At 38.5% G+C, this 25,148-nt stretch overlaps 1 protein-coding gene and 1 long non-coding RNA gene across 5 annotated transcripts in view; both read left to right on the top strand.

Moving 5' to 3' along the window:
* LOC139114161 (tripartite motif-containing protein 2-like) overlaps positions 1–25,148 on the top strand; it is an 85,653-nt gene that overhangs the window by 10,126 nt on the left and 50,379 nt on the right. The window lies entirely within an intron of this gene.
* Positions 13,265–24,146, top strand: LOC139114156 (uncharacterized). Of its 2 annotated transcripts, none has more exons than XR_011547809.1 (3): positions 13,265–13,705; positions 19,294–19,406; positions 23,678–24,146. It is a non-coding gene; the product is annotated as an uncharacterized lncRNA (long non-coding RNA). The 2 variants fall into 2 exon arrangements; XR_011547808.1 differs by having other exon boundaries at positions 13,266–13,705; positions 19,300–19,406.

The raw sequence follows: 25,148 nt of genomic DNA, 5'->3' as shown, positions 1-25,148 counted from the left end.
CAACTGTACCGTGTGTTGGTAACTCATTTTAAGTTTATCACAATCAAAGTAAGACTTCATTGATGTGCACACCATGTGTCATATGGTGCAGCCACAAAAATAACCAAAGTCCTTGTGTTTGTACCGGGTACAGGTTAGTTTATACAAGACACAACCTTGCATATGTGACTGTTTCAATCCCACCTTGTTAGAACTACTATACTATACCCACGCACTTCGTTGTTTAAAATAAGTGCTCAATCCAGTTATTTATTAAAAGTTTTACATTTTTGTTCACTTTTACACCCTACATCAACTCTATTGAAAGTTCAAGTTTCTAGAATGCAAAATTTTTCTACATCCATGTGACTTTTGAACTGCATGTCACTCAAACAGGACAGTCTTTTCTCATGAAATTTGATAACTGCACTTTCTAAACTCTGCATTGTAAGGTTCCTACCATAAATGAGGAAACAATAAAAAGATTCCTTGTTTCAGTGTAAGTAGAATAGTTAACACTTCTACACCACATTTGTCAGACATGTATACTGTTTGCAGAAGCAAGGATTTTACTTTGAAACATCAAGATTGAAAATTTTCTCAAAATGACCCCTAACTTACTCAATTCTCATTTTAAATAATTTGGAAAATTATGCATGATTGATAGAGGAGACAGCATTTTTGTAAAATTTTCCACTGATTGTGTCTTCAGCCATGCAGAATAATGTGATGGAAAGTAGAGAGACTAGTTGCAGCAAATACAATGATATTGATTTTTTCTATTGAAAATGAAAAAAATTTGCATGCAGTGTTCTCACCAGAAAAAAATATTGTGGGACATTTTGTCCCGCTGACCAAAAAAAAGCGGGACAACAGATGATTTTGTGAGACAAGATAAATATGTTAAAAAAGTCAAACTGCAAATACGAACCTTATTCTATGCATGGAAAAAATAAAGGACTCAACAAATCATTCATCTTAACAACTTTTTTATAAACACTCGGTAAACACATCAACTGATATTGAATATCAGTGCCTTTTAATGAAAATTCTATGGGACTTTTGTTCTTTCCAGTGTGAAAGTGCACTGATAAAGTTGAACTTTTCCATTTCGGGGCCCTCTACCATAATAGTTGATTTCTGTCATAAGTTATGCTGTTTTGCACACTTAGTCTAAATCCCCTTTCACAGTCAGCAGAAGGAACAGGCCAAATCAGTTCTATGGCATCTATTTGGATTAGGAAATATATCCCTATGATGTTTGTAAATAATCATCACATTTTGACATGAAATTTTAGCCGCAAGCCAAGGCTACAAATTTTGCCAATTGATCGAAGCATGGACGTATGAGTTCGCCGAGAATAACATACTTATCACATGCACAAGCCAATAATTGATAATAAGAGAACTTTTCTCCAACTATTCCACGTTTAATCCTCTGAACTACTTTTTGAATAATATCATCAATTGGCAGTGGGCAAGTTGTCAATCATTTCCAGTCCTACGTATTAGGTCGCGTGGGCGAGGAACGGAGCAAATGCTGATGACATAACACGTACCTCCCCGAAGTTCATACACAATTTCAAACACAGCAAAGACCTTAAAAATTATCTCAGACAAAGTTGCGTTATTTTCGAGAACAAAAATCGACTGAATCTCAACGGCACGAACACTATAACGTCGTGCCCGTCCTGGTTGCCACGCGGAACCCACGGTATAATGCAACCAGCTTCGAGTTCGTTGGTTCGAAAAAATGTTTATGTAATTCCTTAGGGATATACAAGCTGTACATTCTTGTGTTTTTGTAGTTCGTATTATTATTGTTGTAGTCTCTGAAAACATTGATCGTGCCCATGACACCTCCAGCTTCAGCGAATTCCGTGGACATATGCAAAGCGAACACGTCCAGTGCGTCAGTACCACAGTCTCTTGTGGTTCAATACACAACGGCCACTGTGTGGTATACATAATGCCTACCACACAGTGGCCATCGCGTCTGGGAATCACAAGTGACTGTGGTTTAAGTACGCCCTCTGATGGGCATTGCTTCCAGATTGCCTCGGTTTCAACCAGAAATGTAATTACTCGCGTCAATCATTTACGTCCATGGTGAGAAATACTGGCAGTATATACGCATGATACGGCTGACCAGCCATACGGCTTGCTCCACGAAAGTTTATAATTTCAAATGCGTGCAACTATTGGCGCGCACGACCCAGAAATCTGCGACAAAACAGAAATATACGCGAGAATGTCGCGGAATCGCAGCCTGGTGAAAACCCTGTGCATGCTAAGTTTTCTCAGAGAATGACCCTTCAGTTTGTCATAACTTGCTGCCCAAAGTATGGTATTTGTAGTACCAATAGAATGTGACTTTAATGATTGTTTAATGGTTAGGGAGCGTTCAGTTTTTACAGCCTGGGGGCGGGGGCGGCAAAATCTTGTCGTCGGTGTTCAAAAAAATATAGACCCCCCTGCATTTTTTGTGAAAAAAAGGATGACCCCCTTTGTCAGACGAAAAAAATTGATGACCCCCCTGAAAAATAACCAAAACCCATATGTCAAATATACCTGAATGGTTTGGATTTGAACTCCTGTACGCGGCGCACTTTATTCGATGCCAGTGCACAAACTTCTCAGCCACATCCATTGAAACGTCTGTTAATTAGGACGACTGTAAGGCAATTTTTAACTTCATTTCCATAGACAACTCATGTCCATGGACATTGTATAAAGTAAACTTTATTGGAGTGGTTCGCAAAAGGCAGCCCTCCGGTTAAGAGGGTCATGGGCCATTACGTAAAGTCAACTTTATTCTAGTGGGCCACCAAAGGTGGCACGCCAGTAAAGAGGGTCGATAATGGCTATTGCATAAAGTAGACTTTACTGGACAGGGCCGCTGAAGGCACGCGGCCATTACCATTATTCAGTGCGTGATCCCAGGGGTCCCTCAAAAATCTTTCTAATACAAGCCGCGGCTTCAATTGGGAATGTTACTGTAAGATTGCCGTGGGGTATTACATAAAGTCAATTTATTGTAGTGGGCCGCCGCAGGCGGCCCGCCGGTAAAGAGGGTCAATCATGGCCATTGCATGAAGTAAACCTAATTGGAGTGGGCCGCCAACGGCGTCTGCCCGTTAAGAGGGTCATGGGTAATACTTAATGTATATTTATTGTAGTGGACCGCCGAAGGCGGCCCGCTGGTAAAGAGGGTCGATCATGGCCATGGCATAAAGTGAACTTTATTGTTGGTATTATGTTTTTGAAAATGTGGTGACCCCCCCTTTCCTACCAGTGAAAAAGCGATGACCCCCCCTTTGCGGATTCCAAATTATGATGACCCCCCCTGGATTTTGCCCCCCCCCCCCCCCCGGCCGTAAAAACTGAACGGTACCTTATTTGGAAACTTTCACTGAATGATGCTGCACATTCAGACAAATGACCTTCAATGATACAAATCAAAGAAAATTGTGGGTATTTATTGTACTCTGCTGCCCTGGCCCTACTTAGTACACTCAATTGTGAGAATGCCACAACAGATTTGAGAACCCTACAACTGACAAAACAAGATATTTTTAGCTGTAAAAGTACAACACTGGTGATCTGAAGACTTGAAAATGTTATAAGAGAAGAAACCTTATATGATAAAAATCAAAGAGAATTGTGGGTATTTATTGTACTGTGATGCCCCGGCACTCAATTGTGAGAATGCCAAAACAGATTTGAGGACCTTACTGGTAACAAAACAAGATATTTTAGTTGTAAAAGTACAACACTGGTGATCTGTTCAGGGCGGCATGAGGATTTTACTTACATGATGATTGAACTCCTTGACTCTGTGTCGTTTTGTGAATGACTGGATTCCATTTCCATTTGGATCTAAATGTACAGTGAAAAACAAAACATTTTATTGGTAAAATTGTTTAATGTTTAAAGTAAGCATTCCCATTGTTCCACAAACTGTTATAAAAGCACTACGGTTACCAGCAAAAATGAACAAACATAATCACTATTTATTCTCACACTGAGCAAATAAAATGTGACTCAATTACAGTTAATTTACATTGGAAGGAAATTTGAACTCATTATTACTAACAATCATATTACTGTATTTATTATAACAGTTAAGGCAGAATGTGCCTCAGGGACAAAAATTCAGACTCTCAAACTTTTACAATTCTTTTCAAGTTTACCACTTGTGGGGGTTCATTTTAAAGCTTTTGCCGAAAGAAAGACTTTGACCGTCTTAGTTTTTTAAAAATCGAAAAATTTCATTAACACAGGGATGGAGGCCATTTTGAGTTCCAAATATCAGTAAATCTCGGGTACTCTGTTTCTCTAGTACCAAAATTTGTACTAAATTTGCAAAAATTGACCCCTGATTTTTATTCTTGAATTTGAAATACAATGGTTGACAGATTCCTTAAGGACATTTTGAGCAAAAGTTTACATATTTCACTTTCAAGGCGCCTACTACTTTAATAAGCAGGAAAAATATTTTTCATATTTTCAGGGAAAATTTATAACTTTGTCATTGCAGCTGTTAAAGGATAATAAATTTTCCTGATAAAATACATGTAGAAAAGTGTGTTTGCTAGATATTGGTGGGGAATATTAGCGAATGATCTACACGTAGGAATCAATGTAACACTGCTGTTAATTGTCCCCTTATCTGACTGTTTTCATATATCAAGGGGACCCATGGTAAAATGACTAGGAAACTCCGGTAACATTTACCTGCTTACAGCCTTCAACAGGACACTGTTTTCTACCAATACCTTCCTGAAAGTATGAAAAAAAGAATTTTGAATTTACAGTGACATCAATATAGAAATCAGTAAATACTCTATATCTTGTTGCCATTGCAAAAAATTAGCAAAACTTTCCCTGCTCTACTGATGTTATGATGTTGATTACAAGAAGGCTTACTTTATTTGTCACAATGTAAGCTAATAAATTTACACTGTAAAACTATTTTGAATTCACAATTTTATTGACAGCATACTAGGAAAATATTTTTAAATACAGAACATTTTCTAATATTATTCATATCCTGTCAGATAAATGAATGAACGAATTAATGAATTACGGCTATATAGTTTTAAACTGAAATCTAAGTGTTGCCATGGCAACATGGCTTTCCCTTAATGATGTGAATGTCAGCGTAACATGAAATTACAATACTTGTTCCAAAACTAACACTGTATGAAATCGGGGCGTTTACGATTTTATAAGCTAACGTAAACGCGCCTTATCCACTTCCTGTCCCGTCGATTAAGCCAGCTTATATTTCCTAGGGTTGTGACCGGCAGAAACTTACACATCCTAAATCTCACACTTAAGCTGTTACAGGCCGTGTACGTCGAATCTACAAATACGCCCAAATGTACGTTTCAGCAGGGTGATTCGTTGCAATTTTCAACTATAGTGCTAACATAGTGATCTACGTTGTCTTTAACATGCACTTTTGTGGTTTACGGAGCTAAAACTGGATAGAAAATATGGTTTTGAGCAGGGTTACTCAACTATGTCGAAGTTGCTAGCGAGTGGCGTCAGTGGACAGGCGGGGCAATTGTCACCACTGTCCGTTGTGATTACATAAGCAAGCGCTCGGTAACACACGGGAAGTATGAATCGCTTCGGTTACGTGCCTTACTAATACTATGACCACACTCTTTTAGTTCTGGTATATAAAGGAACATTAATAGTGGAGCAGCCTCGGTCAATTTTAGCACAGAATGTCTCCCAGTAAATATGTAGTCTTCCCAGTAACTAAAGGCTGACGGTAGCCAGCTTCACTTGGACACCCGGACCATTTCGACAGGAGTTATTCGACGTCTAGTTTTGCCGCGGCCACATTGATTCCCCTTTTTAGTCACTTCCAACAAGGGAAATTCTCATTTCACTCCTTTCTTCATGTTAACGCACGTTTTAAGGCGAAGCTAATTCTAGGTACTACATGTAGTACGTTCAAGAACGTGTTAACTCTCACTCCGAGGCACGGTAGCATGGCATTCATTAGTGTCTACCAGCACGCATTATCGCCTAGCGCCTTCTTTACCTCATAACTATACATGTACTTAACTTTGAATCATTTCAACCCACTCTGATTTGATTTGTAATTAGCCATGGATTGACTGCTCACACAAACAGCTTGGCGGTCAGAATGATCAGGATCGAAGTGGCAATAATTCTGCTGGACGTTGATCAGTAATTGGACGATGTCGTTACCTACTGTGGTCCTTAGGTGCGCGCGAGCTACTTTTGATTTGAGCCTAAAATAAGTTTCCCGAAACTTACATTCAAAAACGCTGGCTGGTCAATAGGGACGCACAAAAAAACTATAAAATTAAGAAAGTTCACTAGTAATTTTTGAAATGCGAAAAAAAGTTTAGTGTAAGTTAGGGTCGTGTTATAGAAAAAAAGGCATATTACGCAAACTTTCGAAAACAATTGTTCCTGTTTTTGAAGGTCAGTGAACCGCTAAATACCGTGGTTTCAGTAAGTTGCGACGGAACGATGTTCCGATGTTTTACAGGACGAACAGGATAAAAAGTTGTGAGTGACAGTAAGCCGGTACGACTGACGTTTCGAACGATCAAGGGACCGTGTTTCCATGAGTGAAGTGAATTATCCCCCTGAAAATCTCCTCGAATGAATAGAATAGCTGCCAAGAATACATATACTATAGGAAATGTCGCTAATTTATACATCAATTTATCAATTTGACAATCATATGTACAACGACAGTCCCTAAACACATAACTACATGAACAACGCAAAGCGTTTCTTCGCAAACGCCGATCACGCCTGTTCTGAATGTGAAATACAATAGAGCATGGAGGTGTATCTGGTACTTATGTGTAAATGTAGTTCTAACCTCTTGACACCTCATGTTTCGCGATGGAATCTGCGATTGCATGATATGAATTTTCTTGCCACTGTGAGCAAACCAGCACTATAATGTTTATATCGCTGGGAACTATGATATACTTACAAAATACCGCAACCTCAAAGACAGATGCAATAAGCAATTATCATAAAACACATGATGGACTTTCGTCAATTTATAATGGCGCTTCAGTGAAAACTGGGAAATTCCTGAAAAAGTCCACTGACTGGAAACGCCATGATACTGGCCACGGTCCCTCCTGGCACGTATTTTAACATTTATTTCCGGGTTAAATTTCTAGATGTTTCGGCATAAAGTCGTAAATTCCGACCGCAAGCCGTTTCGTGTCGGCCTCTAGCATGTTCTATCTTACAGGGAACATGGTAAAACACAGTAATATCTTCACATCATTTTCAATTCTGTGACACAAGTTTATCGATAGCACTAGCCGCTGATAAAACAAAAGCTTGAAGGCGGATCCGTTGGAGAAAAAACAAAATGCACGTAAAAGTAAAGGTAAGAAGGCAAAGGTCAATCAAGCTTACGAATACAACTAGTCAGTCAATGACTGATAAGTTTGCCCCCCCCCCCAAAAAAAAAACAACAACAAGAAAAACAAAACAAAACAAAACAATTCGAAACAGGGATGCTGAAACGACTTAGGTCACGATGCCGATGTGACTTGCGGCCGGAAATTGAGATCGTAATGACATGGGTTGAAACGACTGGCTGGAGGCCACCGGTAGCCAGCGCTACGCAAACCCTTTTATCCACAAGCTATCAGTCTTTTTAACGCAAATTTTTATCGTGGTAATTACAGTTGTCAAAGTGTAGGTCAGGCCCAGATCATTCAGCTATATCATGGCTGTGAGGTAATTGGCCTAATGGCTTCCTCAAATATCCGAGAGAATTTCTGAAAATCGCCGTTTGTGAAACTTTCCTTTGACATCTAAACCATGCGATCAGAATTCGTCCGACCTTCGCGACGTCAGAACTACGAGTGAAAGACAAATGATAGAAACATAACTTTTTTCCAAAATGCAGAAAAGCCACTGACATGAACAATTATGCAACAATCACCGTCCCTCCGTGGGTGGAGGGACGGTGAACAAATGTAGATCGTGTGAAACGGGTACGCTTTTCCCGCAGAGGAAGTCCTTCAAACGGTGTTTTCTTTGTACAAAACGTGTCAATTACCATTGCGCCAGTAAACTCTCTAAACAATCATGAAAAAAATATTTCAGCCGACAAACATTGTAGCCAAGACAGTTCAATTTAGTACAAAAATGAGATAAAAGTTCACAGGTCCGCATTTGATAGCCAATATATTCCCCGGAGAAATAACCCATTTGAGAGGTTGTCGGACAAGTGTGTCGAGGTATCGAGAGAACGTACCGGCTATCAAATACTACGCAAAATAGTAAAGAATGACAGTGGAATGAGCTACAAAATCACTATAAGTTTTAAGTTGCAGGTAGAATAAGTCAAGCAAGCTTGTCGAAGAGAATGTTGCATCGGACATTAGAGGTATCGAAGATAACATCTGACAAGTGTGTCACGGGTGTCGATCGACTAGATGGCTTTCAATTCTACTGGTGGACTCAGAAGGAAAAAAATCAAAGAAAAATTAGTCAGAGGAAAGCATTAACGAAATCAAGAAAATCAGTGTATGTCTCATTGTACTTGTCCGTGCACAGTCCCTCCACCAAGGGACCGTGGTCCGCGTAAGCTCATTTTTAACCACAGGCTTTGTTTCTGTATATGGTTTTACTGTTGGACAAAAACACCGTAATGCTACGCTAAAATTATAGAATTGATTTCCTTCCCAGAGAACTTTTTCATATTATGATACGCAGATCGATGGGAAATAGTTTAATGTTAGGTATTCTTAGAAGTCGGCTGTCCTTTGTTTGATATTATGATTAGCAACTGCACCCTTCGTTCATTTGCATCTAAATGAAGCCGTCTTGGCTTTGGATTTGCACATATGCATGTGAAATGAGATTTCAACCTGTCGTTTTCACGGGTTGAAGCGATGTTGTAATCACCGTCCCTCCACCCACCTAGGTGGAGGACGGTGTTGTAATTAATGGTTCATTGTGTATGCACAAGGGGCAGATGAAAGTCCCCGGGTGGGGGAGTTTTTTGTGCAACGGTTTACCTTATTTGATTTTATTAATTTTGACTGTGATATTTCAAATAAAGCTTTCGAATCCAAACTGTCTGACTGTGTTTTCAACGTCCTTATCTCCTCTTCAACCAGTGCACATACCACTCTAATTGCTGCGCAAACATTGCCAACTTGTATCAGCGTATCAGCGGATTGGCTTATTAATTACGTCAACACCACATTCGTCCCACATGTGTAGGGCGGCTGTGGTGTTGACTCAATCACTTAATCCGCTGATACCGACAACGGATTAGTAAGTTGGCAATGTTTTCGGAGCAATTACAATGGTGTATACACACGTTGGAGAGGAGATAAGGACTTGTCGGGTAATATATAAACAGTCAGACGGTGTGGAGTCGAAATCTTTATTTGAAATACCACAGTCAAAATTAATAAAAGTAATTTTATTAATTTTGACTGTGGTAAAATTAATAAAAGTAATTTTATTAATTTTGACTGTGGTATTTCAAATAAAGATTTCGATGATCAAGAAAGCAGTCAGATGGTTTGGAGTTGAACTTTATTTGAAATATCACAGTCAAAATTAATAAAATAAAATAAGGTAAACCGTTGCACAAATAAACCCCCCTCCCTATCCCAGGGGACTGATTTCTTTCGCCTATGGTGTATGGTGCGAGTACTATCAGTGTCAAAGAGGTGAAACGATAATGGTGGTGACATTTCGGGCATTCTCCAAAACAGTCGGTTTTCACTGAAAAAAACAGCCTTTAATTTTAGGAGCGGTGAAGATCGCCCAGGTCCCCTGCTTCAAGCCATCGTTCACTGAGCACTGTTGATCGCCACGATTTAGCTCCGCACCGAAAACTGACGCATCAGCAATACAGTATTTGCATCAAAGCACGTGTTTGCATGACTTTGCGGTCCCATGCACGCGCCGATAGCATTTTTGTCAAAGGATCAACAAAACATAGCTAAACTTCTGTAAGGCGAAACTAGATTCTAACGCCTCCCCTTGATGATAACATATAAATGAACAATATCTGATTGGTAAGACAAGAGACGTTACATGACCGCAAAATCTTCTCAACAGTCAAAGACTAATTCTCAGAAGCAGTTGTCACTAGTCTCTAACGGTCCCATCCTACGGGTGAGAAGTTACGCAATTTGTGTGATTTGTTAATTTCATTGCCACTCCATTTTGTGGGGTGACGGCGGTTATTCGGGTAAAATTCCATAGCCTGGGATCCCCCAGGCCGAAGAAACTGACCAGACCCATAGTGACAGTTGAAAGAACGCTAAATTTTCAGGTACAGGTAGTCAACGGAGCTGTTCATCGAAAAGGGGCAGGGGAATCGTTTTATTTTTTTAATGGCAGTGAAACAATATTTTAACTGGATGTGTGGCAGATTTTGTTTGTTTGCTGGGTGGGTAAAATCACATGATTGGCGTTTGGAACGGGTTATTAACGACTGGCGAGACGAAAATGCTCGTAAACTTGTACAGAACAAGAACATTTACGATATACAGCGGAAACGCAGTCAGATGTGTCCCTCGGTAGCTACATGTAAAGAGTACACCAACAACCGCACACTATCCAAAATACAGTCAAAATGTAATAAAGTTGAGGAGAGCTGATGTACATCGACTTTCATCTGTTTACATTACCAATAAAATCAATTATGAAGTATGAAGCTTTTTATATTTTGTTCTTCCCCCGAAGTGTATAGAAAATATACCGTATGGCGACATGTCTGAACTTTTCGTATTGTTTTCCCAGGCATAGCATTCCAATTGCAAAGAGTTAGCGAGTATATAGAGATGGAGCGTTTTACAAGATGGTCTATACCAGACTGCCTGATTAAGTAAAAAAATCCTGCATGAGAGATTTAGAATTGACGGACGTCCGAATTCTACTTGTCCAGTTTATTATGAATCATTGTACGACGTAAGCGATCAAGACTTCCAAAGAATTCTATAGACAGGCACGTTTTATAACAACTTTATAATCTTATAATCCGCGGACAACTAAGATCATAATATTTAGCAAAATGCTCTCGTTTCGATTTGTTAGGGTTGCCATCGCAAATGTCGCTCATTTATATGACAAATATGTGCAGTCAGCAGACGACACTCTCTTGTGAGTTCAACTTTGTTAAAATTGATGTGACTTGCGACGAAAATTGATTAATTGACACATAACTATAGGAGAGCTGCATTACATTTTGTACCGGTGTGTTTTCGAATATTGCCAATACACTCTCATTAACATTCACCAGGGGCATCAACGACATCAAAAATCGGCTCGGGGGTGAGTCAAGGTTGTTTAGCGACATTGCTTAGCAACGCAGAAACTTATTCTTGGAAACAGGACGGGAGCATAAGTCAGGGCCGGATTGAGCACAGTACCTATGGAAACCGGTGGTTATTTCTTACAAAATATGTGATTCGACTGCGTACTTCTTCTTTTGGCCTTGGACTTTCGCCGCCTTGCCCCAAACGTCAATCAGCAAACAAATCATAAGATAGTTCAGTCACATTAATCTGTACATTTTGATGCATAAATCTTTTGTGATTTATTGTTATTCTGACTACCTAACTCATACACCGGTACCTCCAAGCTCCATCAAATCCCACATCAAGTTGTGGTGAACACCGAGCTCAGTTCCGCATGTGAAATCGCGACCGTGACCCGATGATGATGAATTGCATAAAAAAGTGCTTATATTTCGCTTTTCCCGTCATAGGGGGGGGGGGGGGTGCCTACAGGTTGATAGTTATTATACCAGGCTGATTCCAAAGCTTATTTAGAAATTGAAACAGATACGATATCCAACTAAAAACCGTGTTTTATACAACTGATTCGTTATCTTTTCGCCTAGACCTTGTTGTGACATCCTTACTTCTGGAGCAACCTGGTTGAGCGCGACCGAACTACAATATTTCTTCAATGTCTCAAAACATATTGCACCACGTTGGCGCATTGGACACGTCCTTGTATTTTCGTCAGAAACTAAATACAGTAGGTTTGGATATGACATCGGTTACAAATTATGGAATATTAAAGATTAAAATACTTTTATCGATCGACAAAAAAAAAAGAAAGAAAGAGAGGGTATGTTGAATCAAAGTCGAAAGACACGATACTTTCCACGAATTAATCAACAGTGAGCAACGACCATGAATATTTTATTCAACTTTTAAAATTTAGTTATCGACTTTCTTTGACACCCCCGTTTTTTTGGTTAGGAAATACTGTCTTCAGTCGTTTTGGTACCTCTTAGTATGACTGACACACGATTGCAGGCCTTACCCAAAGTTTTAATTAGGCCTAATTGCTGCTAGTTTTTACTATTTTGAAAAAGACCTCGCCAAATATCCGGTTCAGCCAGGTGCAGCCAACGAACAATTCACTTTTAAAGGGGTCCTTACTAATGATAAGGTATATAGTGTGAACTGACTAATTTTCAGTCGAGAGGGTAATTAATTCATAATTTGCCCTCCCACTAAAACTTTTTCGACCTACCCTGCCGCACTCAAACCCACTCCCCACTTATTTTTGCCCGTTTCCCCTCCCTACTGTGAATTTTTGAAGCTGCCCTGTGGCGAAAAAAACTTGCCAATTTCCCCTGCCCTGGAAAAAAATTCCCTCAAAATGTTGTCATTCCTTTTCCCCTGCAGACATGAAAAGTTATAAGTACTAGCCCTGTGTCCCAATCCCCAGAAACACCATGACTCAACTTCCCCTGTCCCCGTTTTAAAAGTAGATTTCTCTCTCCTCGTTTTTCGCCAAGCTCTGTCCCCAGGACAATCAACCGATATCTGCCCTGCCCTACAAAACAAACACTAAAATTTGCTCCCCTGCCACTTAAAAACATGTTCCCTGCCTGAGCAAAATTAAAATTTCCTCTGCCCTCAAAAATCGCCTCGGAACAGCTTTTTTCGATGTTCCTGTTCTGTGCACGGGTTTGGCACGTCTGTTGTGCGTAACACAGAATATTCATGAGGATAATATTGCGTAAATACAATACAAGCCGCAGTCTGATAGCACGGCAAAACTTGACCCTCTAGCTCTGCTGCCCTTGAGTTTGTACATTTATCTGGTGTAAGACAAAGATGGGGCTAAGTTAGCAATATTATTGTCTAACGAGAGCGAAAAAATAACATTTTCTTCAAGATTGAGTAAAAAATGATAGTTATCATCAAATTCTTCGCAGTTCGTTTCGTGAATATTTGAAAACCTAAGGAGCCGTAAGCCATATTGGTCAAAGGTCAATCAGTAGACCCAGTGTGGTGTTGGCGTGGCGTCGCGTACACGTACCGCCAACAATGATCAAAATCTCCAGTCGTTCATCTTTTAGCGTTTACTGACATGTCCCGCCCGTGTTTAGGAATGTCTACAGTCTACCCTTGAAATCCTGGACCATCTCGACGACTACGCTGTACGTTTTAATCTAGTACAACTGGAGAGTCCAATCGTGTCGATGTCATGAACTTAGTTACGTTTAGAGCTACTACCAGAAGCTCAACGGTTCGACAAGCAGCAAGTTTATTCTCCGTTCAATCGGGACGAAACTCGACAACCCATTTTAGCAATTTGGACGGAAGAGGGCAACTCTTTTCGCACAAGCGAAAGGTCGACCCCTCGATCGCTGCTGAGTCCTGCATCAGCTGGACGGAGGTCGTGTACAGTATACCAGGTACAGGTATGTATAGTTAACTTGTCCTCTTTGTCTATTTATTCTTAACCAGCCATATGTAACAGCCCAAGTGTCTTTTTAGTCCCCGCGGACGAAGTCCGGCGGGGACTTATAGATTGGGTCCCGTCTGTGCGTCCGTCCGTCCGTCCGTCCGTCCGTCCGTCCGTCATCAACAGTTTCTCAGACACTGTTGAACAATTTCGTTCAAACTTGGCACAAAGGCATAGCACTATGACCTACAGATGCACGTTGATTTTTTTGTGATACGATTGAATTTGGCCGCTAGGCGGCCATTTTGTTGTGATTTTTCATGTCTTTGGACCATAACTCAGACATCCTTGAGCAGATTCTGTTCAAACTTGGCACAAAGGCATAACACTATGGCTTTCATATCCATGTCAAATAATTTTGCGATATGATCCAATATGGGCGCGAGGCGGCCATTTTGTTGCGATTTTACATGTCTTTTGACCATAACTCAGACATCCTTGAACAGATTCTGTTCAAACTTGACACAAAGGCATAACACTATGGCCTACATCTGCATGTCAAACTAATTTGCGATACGATCCAATATGGCCGCAAGGCGGCCATTTTGTTTGCGATTTTTCGTGTCTTTGAACCATAACTCAAACATCCTCGAACCGATTCTGTTCAAACTTGGCACAAAGGCATAACACTATGGCCTACATATGCATGTCAAATTATATTGCGATACGATCCAATATGGGCGTGAGGCGGCCATTTTGTTGCGATTTACATGTCTTTGGACCATAACTCAGACATCCTTGAACCGATTCTGTTCAAATTTGGCACAAAAGCAAAACAGTATGCCCTTCATATGAACACCAATTTATTTCGTGAAATGATCCAATATGGCTGACAGGCGGCCATTTTTTTGCAATTTTTTCATGTCTTTGAACCGTAACTCAAACATCCTTATCCTTGAACCGATTTTGTTCAAACTTGGCACAAAGGCAAAGCACGTACTATGGCATGCATATGCATGTATCAATTAACCTTGCGATAGGATCCAATATGGCTGTGATTTTGTTGGAATTTTGCATGTCTTTGAAGCGTAATTCAAAGGTCATTACACCCATTTTGTCCAAACTTGGCACAAAGATCAAGCACTATGGCATACATGTCAATTTACTTCGTGACATGTTCCAATATGGCTGCCAGATTGTCATTTTTTTCCAATATCGCTGCCCAATGGTCATTTTTGGATTTTTTCATGTCTTTGAGGCTTAATCATATGCAAATATTCCTTAACCATGTTGTTGAGACTTGGTACAAAGATAAAGTACTATGACATACATATGCATGTCTACTAATTTTGTGCTATGATCCATATGGTCAATAGACAGCCATTTGATTTCAATTTTGGTGTGATTTTTTATGTCCTTGAAACATAAACATAGGTCACTGTCCCTCGATGGACTGATTTTGTTCAAACGTAATACATTCTTGTGCACATTAATTTGTTTCATTATATGATTTGAAATGGCTGATGGCTGATTACGACAACATACCCGATCCCATAGCATTTCGAAAATTCCACCAAACCGTGTGTATAGTATGTGCCATCATGACACTGGAGGCAGTAAGGGCATCGTTATGTGTGATGTAATCAAAAGTTCCTTCAATGGTCATTACTGGCAGAGATGAGTCATTTATTGAACATTCCTCAGATTACTTTATTATGCAAGTCACAGGCCTCAGGATGCACCCGTTGCATCAATGTCATTCCACAGCGACCTAGACCACAGCTACCTAGACACCAAAGATTATAACAAATGGACAAGCGGGGACTGTGTCATCAACGATGACTTGTCGTACATACGTCTACTCCTTCTCGTATAAACGTGTTCAGCAATGTCTTTATCTTGCAAAAATGTCTAACGTTTGTGTTGTTTAAATCATCGATATTGCTGATAAAATTTCAATAAACAATGAACATCTAATTCCCAGGCAACTTCATGCTAATGTAACCTTTTCGTGGCGAGGGACTGTACAGAAATTACGGGGGGGGGGGGTGTTAGGGTTCTGGTGTTGGTGTTTCGAAAATATAGAATAATCACCCTTCAAAAGTGTTTTCAAGAAAAAGATTGCCCCCAACTTTCATTTGTCCTTTGTGTCACAGTCTTATTTGATGTTTTATTAATAACTGACGTAAAATTTCTTATTTGACCTTTGAACTTTCAAAGAATACCCTAAACCTTTAGAAACATGTAATCACTTGGGTGAAAGTCCAATAGCATATTTGTTGTTCACATCTGCTTTCAAACGCTATTCTCACCATCCGGTACTATTCGAAAACCAATTTCGTGCACCAACATTCATGATTCACTAGTAACCAGCTCAGTCTAATTTAAGTACATTAATATCAATAATCAAGCATCTATAAATACACAGATGTGGCTAGTTCTGTATTGAAAAATAAGATTTAATGGTTTCCTCATAGATACAATGTGAAGTGAATCACCGTCCCTCCACCCACCGGTCTGGAAAGAGCTCCTGTTTGCTCCGAGCCGCGTTGCTGGTAAATATATCAATTACAAAAAATCTCTGAATCTCTGACACCTTAAATGTGACAAGTACGTGAATTTGCATTAAAAATATGCTAATTTTATCCAAAATGACCAGAATGCATGGCGATATTCACTACAGCGATTTTGCTGGATAAACTTGTCGAGACCAAAATATTTTGTAACATAAACATTTTGATATTGAGGTGGGAGCCTCAAGGTTCTTTCACATTTTTATACATAAAAATTCATTTCTTTTCAAAGCTGTCGCGTACTCTTTTGGCCTCCAAAATAGAGCTTGCAAGGAATGATGCTAGACAACTGTATGCGACAGTATCCCTTAGTTACACAGCGGAGCTATATCGGCCGCTAGGTTTGAGTAATGTTAGAATGAAAATCGATTCTAGAAAATAAACTTTTAGGAAGACTTACACCTCGCAATTCCCATTTTCAAAAATAGGTAATATTACTAAGGACATAGAACATACAATGTCTAAGTTGAAAACATTCAGCGCTCTGCATTATACATTAGACTACTCTGTGCACTTTATGTGAAGATTTCAGTGCAGGTATGCACAGTATCCTCAGTGTTTGCATGTTTGGGCAAATATTTAATCACAGCACAATCTTTACCTTGTGCAAATTGCACATACACCAAAATTACTGTATTTTCACAAACTTACTTCAGCTCTGAAGGATGTTGGCTTTTACTGCAGTAGGAAACCATACATTTGTGAAACATATGATGAGTAAATTCAAATTTTAACAGTCATTTTGATTTTGGTAATATTCCTAAGGAACAGAACATGCAACGTCACAGGTGAAAACATTCACCTCTGTCAGTGTTCAATCTGGGATGTCAAAACAGGGGGTCACTGTAAACCCCTACTCCTGTCCCAAGGGGACCATTTTAGAAATTCGGGGACATCAACACACATGTAAAACCCTTGAATCTTCTGTGGAAATTACTATATTCTGTCAACGTGGGATTTAAAGGGACATAAGCTGTAACTTGTTGCAAGTTTTTCAGTGTTCTGCTTCTGTATATCAACTACTGTGTCTGATCCTAAAAGTTTGTCATGCTGAAATTTCAAGTATTCTTTTTGTCAACACAGCTTGTATGTGTGTAGTGATCATTGTTTATTGTTTACAAATGAATTCTAGTCCAGGCTTGAATGCAATTTTCAACAATACCGTAATTTCGTAGATTATACTCATTTAGGTTGTGTTGACATGCTAAATACTTGGCATTAAATTACGAATAAGGGATTCAATGCAGAAAGTGTAGAAAACCACAAAACAAAAGTTCTGAAAAAATAGCCAAAAGATACAGCTTATGGAGCTTTAAATAAAGTATATATCAACTCTTAAACATACTGTTAACTTGTATGTATTGGAAATTAATGATCATTGGTTCTGACCTAAGGGTTTTACATAGCGCTGTTTCTCTGGAAAATCAGATATGTCCGACCTAAAATATTGCTGTTCAAAACGATCATAGCTGGCCCTACATGGATGCTTGCCTTGTAGTGTTCAACCTTTGTATGGGTGGTAGACATTGCAGACGCTTCAATTTGAGGGTATGCCCCATCACCTTTGTCTAAAACAGGGTGCATCAACTACTGGCATTAAAAATCCAAGTCGCAACTAGCCTATCGCCATTATGCACAGTCTATTTTGTCTTGTTTACATTCATTAGCCATGTCACATGCACACAGCTCTACACTACATCAGTCCTTTCTACCCAGCTTCTTACACACCACCTTATACACTCTCACAAACTTATTTCAACTTGAAAGTTAACCTTTTCCTGCCAGACAGTATTAAGACTATTACTTCCCAATCAGCCAAGTCAGTAAAACGCGGTATTGAGCCCAAACATGGCGTTTTTTCACCTGCTTGGCTTGGCCTGTTATAGCATCTTTAGTCCAAAAAATCAAGCTTACAATATTTATGTTTTCTACAGCCTTCAAATGTACAATATTATGTTAAAATACACCATATGGAATATGTTGTGTTTCATTAATTTTAACCATCTTGACCTGATGGTGAAATATGGACTTGGCAGGAAAAGGGTTAGCGCATAAAATAATGCTTAAAGATACTGCTATTGGGGCTTTAAAAGGCCGTGAGCTGCAACACTGTGAAATTTGTCCAACCTCAAAGTACCTTCAATTTCTTCAGATATTCATTGCAATCTACAAATTGAACGATATATAGTCATTAACTGTGCCTCAACAGCATTTGGTTGTGGCAGAATAGACAAGAAATTGAGCACATCTTTGTTAATTTTAAATTTCCCGCAATTTTCAAAATCTTGCCATAATTAATAGGTGAAAACAAGAATTTTTCCTCTAAGTGGAGTGAATCCCTTTCCCTTCCTTTCAGTGGGTTGCACCATATTGTATTTGTAAAGATTTAAATGTGTACATCCACCATTTACGCTGTTTATCATGTAGTTGCATGTAGGCAGCCATATTTGGGTGCGGCACCCATTTATTATTTGTCTTACAAGAATCTCCTCATGCAGTCCAACTCTGTGGATAATTATACTAGAGTAAACATCTCTGAGTTGTAGAAATTTGCTATGAACTGATTTAATCTAAATATAAAAATCATAAAAATAATGTCAAAAGTTGCAACTCATCTGCCTTAAAGTAAACATGAGAATAATTCTGATCTTACCTAAACATGGTATGTCATTTTATTTTGCATCACTTCATTAATGATTTCTAACTTTCTAAATTAATGCAATTTCTGTATCAAATGAAATATGGTCTTATTTTCAACATGAACATTTTGTATTATTGTATAACCATGGATGTAAAAAGAGTCAATCTTTCATCCATGCTTAGTGCAGTGGGAATCCGATGATGTCAAGCCTTTGTAGGCCATGGGAATGCTATTGTCTGATTCAAATGTGAATACCAATTGATATTCAGATTAATATGATTATTCATTGTCATTATTGTCACATGAAATATGATGATTCATCATCTGTGTTTCAGATATTTTGATTTTTCACAGTAAGATTTTTAACTCTTTTATTTATATCCTTGCAAGTTGCAGGCCCCTTGGAGATGTTTATTAGGCACTGAAAAAGTAGGGAAAGGGTATGTCTCAAGGAAAGACAGAGTTACACAAAAAGGCATGCCAACAACAGGAGAATAAGAGAGGTATGTACTACAAAGTCTGCACTGATAATTTTTTAGTCTAAACCAGTGAACTTTGAAGGACAAGGTAACCAAAGCACCAGTGTTGGTGAATTATAGTACATGTACATGGTAGAACCATCATGACACAAGTAAAATCAATTTTACTTAGTTCAGCTTTGATATTTGGTTATACATTTGCAGAGCACCTAACAGCTTTAAGCGACAAAATCTGCCTTTTTAGCTCCGCTGTCAGAGACGCGGAGCTTATCCGATAGACTGATTGTCTGTCGTCGTCCGTCCGTCAACAATGGTCTTCTTCTCTGAAACCACAGTCAGATTTCTTTGAAATTTGGTATGGAGGTTCATAGGAGTGACCTCACTCAAGTTTGTTCAAATTGTGGTGAAATTTGCATAATTGTATTTTTGGGGTAATTTTTCCTGTTTTTGGTCAAGAAATCTTCTTCTCTGAAACTTCAAGTCAGATTAATTTGAAACTTGGTATAGAGGTTCCTGGAGGTAACCCCAGTCAAGGTTGTTCAAATTGTGGTGAAATTTCCATAATTGTATTTTTGGGGCAATTTTTCCTGTTTTTGGTAAAAAAGTCATCTTCTCTGAAACCGATCGTCGGATTGCTTTGAAATTTGATGTGCAGTTTACTTAGGGTAACTTAGCTTTGCAATTTGTTATACAGGTTCCTACCGATGAACTTAATGGTATTTATTGAAATTATGATGAAATCTGCAATTTTGTTATTTATGGGTAATTTTTGCCATTTGTGGTCGAAAAATGTATTTCTCAAAAAGTACTGGTCTGATAGCTTTGAAATTCGATATGCAGGTTCCTACAGAATAACTAAATTTGATATTTTGACATTATGATGAAATCTGCAATTTTGTATATTTTGGGGCAATTTTTGCTATTTCTGTTAAAAAAATTTGTTTCTCAAAAACTGCAAGTGGATAGCTTTGATATTTGGTATACAGGTTCCAAGGGATTATTGTAATATGTGATATACTAAAATTATGGTGAAATCTGCAATTTTTATTTTAGGGGACAATCATTGCCATTTTTGGTCAGAAAATTTTATTCTCTAAAAACTACTCGTCAGATAGCTTTAGTGGACGTGTTCTTTGGAATGAGCCGATGTAAAAATTCAAATTATGATGAAATCTTCAATTGTATATTTTTGCAGATATTTTAGCCTCTTTTTTCTGGCCATTGAAATGAGCTATCAAAGATTTCCACCTTCTTCACCAACATGTGTCAAAATAGTTATTCTCTACATAAACACAGCGGAGCTATATCGGCCGCTAGGTCGCTTGTTAACCTTCCCTTGAAGATACAGATGTAATCGATAGTTATGCAGCTTATTCAATGTCAAATTTTGAGATCACAATGAAATGTGTAAACCCTGCAAATTATTTTGGAGAAACATACAGATAAAGTATCGCCCAAAGCTTCGCTTTTTTAGCCTCATTATCGTTTTCCGTATCGTTTCCGCATCGCCCAACCCCAAATCCAACATCGCTCACTCGGTTGTTTGGTATCGTTTCCGTATCGTTTCACTAGCGCATCGCCTCATTCACGGAACTCAAAGACATCGGATATGAGATATCGGGCATGAAAAGTCGATGTCATTTCGTCAAAAGTCATCGAAAATTGAGAATATAGACAAGATTTTATCTAGTTGAAGGTAAATGATCGGTTAATAATCATGAATTTGAACGTCTTGGATGATGTGGGTACGTGATTTAGAGTGATTGGCGCGGCGTGACATATGTAGGCCAACTCAGATTTATACCGTATGCGCATGGTGCGATAGTTTGCCTAAAATTAATTTTATTTGTGATGGATAATTGGTTGCGGAGTGTAACTCTATAGTATGAATTGCGTAGCAATTATTGAAACACTTGGAAGTTCCCGCTATCAGAGTGTTATCAATGTGTTGTGACTAAAGGTCACGGACTTCCTCTACATCATAATTTATTCACGTCATCGGGTTTAAGGTCACTGTGTAAAGCGTTAGGAGAATTCATGGCGGCATCACTATATGTGTTAACCTAGTATATGATACACTGCAGTTATTATCTTAGCAATTGTCCTTACTTTGTACGGCCAGTTTTTCTTGTGCGCTTTCAAGGACGTACATGTATTTAAGCTTAAAAATACTAATTTCAGTCATTTAAAATGGTAATCCGCACACAGTACCACACATTTCTGGTTTCTAGTCAGTGGAAAAGTTGTCCCACGTCACTTTTTGACACTTGTCTCATCGGGCAACCCGTACTGGTGTTTCAGTTGCAGTTGTCCAAACGCGACTTTCACTTGCAACCGTTAATGTCTGTCCCTGGTAGAGTGCTATCTTGTTACAAAAATGTTCGCAAATAAAACGGTATACAAACTTCATATCAAATAAAAGCAATTCGTAAAAGAAGCGCATTATAATCACAATATGTTTCAACTTTGTTCCCATTTTTGTGTGTTGAAGCAACATTTCATGAATGGATAATGTTGGACATATGGGGTTGGACACATGTATTTGATCTTTCATTTTGTATACCTTTACTCTCAAAAACATGGGCAATGCCAGGCGGCGAAATTTCCGAAGGCGGCAACTTTGCTGTGGCATTTTTGAGTGAATAATATGCCGTGGCCAATTGGGACCATGAAATTGACTTGATACGATGCAGTGGCGATGTTTAGGCTGATACGATGCGGAAGCAATGCAAGGCTGATACAGAGGCGGTAATGAAACGATATAGAAAATAAACAAACTGAGGCGACAGCAATGTCGGAAACGATACAGAGGCGATCTGAGGCGAAGTTTTATGCCATACTTTATCTGTAGTGTTGAAACAACTAAAGGGGCTCTTAGATTGAGTTCAAAACACAATGTACATAACATAACATACAATAATAGCATAGTCAAACTCAGGATGAGCTTTTAACACTTTTAACAGCTTTTAACTGGCCAAAATATTGTTGAAGGAATCCATGAAGTGTATTTTATGAACCTTGCCAGGGAACACAACTTTGAAACAATATCACAAGACACACTCATGTCCAAGAGTTTGTTGCAAATTTAATATTGAAAGATGAAACAAGCTTATGCTCTGATAACATGTTCCAGATTACACGATGTGCTAAAAAACCATAGTTTTATCTTTTATTAACATTATACGAAACTGTTTTTGGAACAACCAACTGTGTGCAAGAAAACTCTTGCCTTATTTCACAAAATGTAACTTAATATACATTTTTTCATAAAAACATTTTGCATAGTCAAAACAGCTTCAGTGTTGCACCCGCTGGGAACAAGGATATAGTTTTGAACTAGTATTTACTTAGTGGCTGAACTGACAGTTATTGAACAGTATTCAACAACAGCCAGTCCATGCTTCAAGTATCTCTATTATACTTCAAACTTTTCTGTATGGCTGTCTATATAATTTCTTGAAAATTATATAAAATGTATATAACACGATTGGAACTAATTTGGGATAATTGGATTTTCATATTTTTCAAATTTCTCAAATATGTTAGGTGCCCTATAGTTGAATGTTGCAATATTACCAAATACTCATAAAAACAAGTGCATAACATAAAAAGAAAAGTAGATGAGGTTACATTTGTAGATGAAATCGACATTACTTCATCCAATTAACCCAAATTAGTTCCCATTGTGTTATATGTACTCTAAATAATGCATGATATTGAAAAATCATTTGAAATGGTTATTGACAATGAGTCTCCTTCAAAGCATTTTTCCAAATTTTTATTTTTAGTAGTCTACAGTTTTCTCTACACATGTGAGCTATGCCTGGCTTGACTAGGGAATCTCTGTTGGTACAAATCAGAATGAATCATGGGATATTTGTAGTATGGGTTGGGGTCTTTGCATAGTTAGCACTATTAGATATACAGAGTCAACAATTTTGTCACAATAATTGTACAAATGTACTAATGGGTTCAAATAAAATTTAACAAAGCAAGACTTACTTTAGTTGAGGGTTATGTAAATTGACAGTTCCATTCTGATGTGCTCAAAGGTCTTTGGACAAGGATGCCAATGTTAAAATGATACATGAATTTCCCTATGTTCCTAAGCATAGGTGGAATGGAAGGCAACATAATATGTTCAAATCAGTAATAAGTCATGATACCAGAGTTGATCTTAAAATATCAAATGTACCATATTGTTAGTTATGGCAGTGACTGTAAGTATTATGCCATCATTTATCTCACTCTTTGCATTATTTTAAATAACCATCATTTATCATTTCTACCTACAGATTTTAAAGAGGAGAAGTGCAGTGATCAATGCAGATGAGAAGGGTTTCTGGAATGATGTAACTGCAGACCTGATGTCTGATGAGGAGGTCCCACCAGATGGAAGGATAATTGCCTCCAGGCCTTCTTGGCGATCTGACAAACTAAACGTTTTGATAGGATAGACACACTCAATCAGCGAATGCTTAATGACTCTAATTCAAGACACTACATACTGCAGAGGAAGTATGGCAGAGCCAGTGAGAGACCACCTGATAAAAACAGTTCAGTGACAATTGTGTGAGACAGAACAGTGATGCATAGCTTTTCTGAGTAATTATCCATCATCCCTCTGTTGGTCAACAACTGATTTGTTCTCAATTTTAATTGCTTTACTTGAAAAGTAGTACACAGAGCTGGTGTTGTAAGTTCAGTGAAATATAAAGTCATTAGCTGGCACAGGTCAGTTACACCAAAAAAGTTTAGTATAACCAAGGCATAACTTACAAATACTTCACAAGTACATCTTTTAAGTACTGCTGAAATTTGTCACTTTGACGTATCTGGATTTGTGCCCTCAAGAATTTATCAAGGTGCAGTTACAGTGTTTAAACATGCTGAAACAAATGTGAGCCACACCGTGTTACTGATGGTATTTTTCTATTTCTTGTCCAAAATTTCTCTGAAATTGCTTGTCAGATTGCTTTGAAATTTTAAATGCAGGTCTCTTAGGATAATATAATTGAAGCAGTAATCAGTTTGTCCTGAGATATGCAATATTGTGTTTTTCAGAGCAATTTTTCCTACTTTTTAGATTTTGATGAACTGAACAAAAGCTACAATTTAACAGTGCACATACATGTATGTGATAAGTAAGAGTTAATTAAACATACACTACAAAAAAATTCACCCCTGAGACAGTTCCTGCACAGGCCCTGATACAAACTGTGTTACAGGTCTGTGTCAGCAAATACAGAAGGAGTTCTATCAGGGGCTGATGCACATGTCTGTATCAAGTACTGTAAACACATGGCTGTATTTCTACCAATTACAGCACCTGTACACAGTGCTGTGAACACTGATCTCTAACAGGGTCTGAAATTTTTCAGTGTTCAAACAATAACATTTCTTTCTGCTTCAATCATCAAAATTTGCCAATTTTTACAACAAATTTACACCCTGAAATCCATCCAAATTTTCAGGCCCTGTAGCTGACACACCACTGTACGCACACCGGTGGTTCAGTGCTGCAATTATAGGTCTTGATACAGTCAGAATTTACAGCATTGTATACAATCCTGTACCACCATGAATCAGAATTTACACAACCCTAAAATTTGACAGGTTTTTACTGGTCTTGCAAAAAAGGTTATTTCTCTGGGCCTGTTACAGGTAATGATTATCCTCTGTTACAGGCATGTGTCTGCCTTTTCTTGCTGTGTAGATAGCTTGAGTGCTTCATATTCAATCAAGAAACTCTTGAAATGATTTTTT

Source organism: Ptychodera flava, chromosome 16, assembly GCF_041260155.1.
Source record: "Ptychodera flava strain L36383 chromosome 16, AS_Pfla_20210202, whole genome shotgun sequence".
Lineage (NCBI taxonomy): Eukaryota > Metazoa > Hemichordata > Enteropneusta > Ptychoderidae > Ptychodera > Ptychodera flava.
Note: the sequence above shows the minus strand (reverse complement) of the source record. Positions and strands in the feature narration are given on the sequence as shown.